We start from the raw sequence: 1,277 nt of genomic DNA, 5'->3' as shown, positions 1-1,277 counted from the left end.
GGATATAATACTTCTAATCCATCCATGAACCCCTCTGTTAGACTACCTTGAGCATAACGCCTATACATCCACCCCCGATCTAAACTCATGTTCCTATTTCCTGCATTTATTTATTAATAAGAATTTAATTTAAAAATTAGATTTCAATTAAGGATTTGATTTAAAGTATTCAGATTTCACGAATAGATGAAGTTTAATGTTTAATTATGATTTCATTGTGAGAATTCAAATTTTACGAATATAGCGAAGGTTAATCCTTTTGATTTTCAAGAATTCCTCTTTGAAGCGCTGTAGCTTGGACTTCCGGCTGCCGCTTCCTCTTTGCCCCTTGCCGGTTCCTCTTTGCTTTTCCTTTCGATTCGCCGAAGATGCCGCTTGAACTTACTCACCGACGGCTGCGCTTCGATTTGACGCCTGCTGCCGGTTCCCTCTTGCTTTTCGCATTCAGCTTCGAAGAAAGATGAAGATTGGAAATTAAAGGATCAAGATTATGATTTGAACATGATGACGATTAGGATTTGAAGAATGATGATTGATGATTGAAATTTCAACACAACAACAAAACCACGACGGTAGTCATTGCTACCGCCTCCGCCTCTCCCCCACCGGCGGTCCAAACTCCAATATATACACACATACATTAATAAAAACATGCTTAATCGCCTCTTCCCCACCGGCGACACAATCATGCTATAATTTAAATTAAAACATGCTCAACGCAATTAATCATATAATCAAAACATGTTATTCCCCTCTCCCCACCAGCGATACAAATGAATAAAATAACATTTACACTCCAAATAACTAAGACTTAAAAGATGTTGTGTTCTTCAAATAAACTTAAGTTCAAAATAGGCAAGAATGTAACTAAGTTTTTCAAATCAAATAATTCTAAGTTTTACTAATTAACTAAGTTCAACTAACTAAGTTATAAGAATGTAACTAAGTTTTTCAAACCAAATAATTCTAAGTTTTACTAACTAAGCTCGACTAACTAAGTTCTATGGTTCACATACACAATAACATAATTCACATATAAATGTCACATAAATTCACATACATTTTCAAATTAATTCACATATATATTCACATTGGTTCACATAATTAATTTCACTAAGTTTTATCTAATTAACAATGTCTAACCTAAATTAATAAAATCTAACCTATATTTCACATAATTAATTCATATATTTAAAATAAACCTAAATTCTACAAAATTAAACTAACTAAAAATAGCAAATTCCGGCGATGGCAGAGGTGGTCCGGCTAGGGCAGGA

The sequence above is a fragment of the Salvia miltiorrhiza genome, chromosome 5 (assembly GCF_028751815.1).
Source record: "Salvia miltiorrhiza cultivar Shanhuang (shh) chromosome 5, IMPLAD_Smil_shh, whole genome shotgun sequence".
NCBI lineage: Eukaryota > Viridiplantae > Streptophyta > Magnoliopsida > Lamiales > Lamiaceae > Salvia > Salvia miltiorrhiza.
This window is presented reverse-complemented; position numbering follows the sequence as displayed.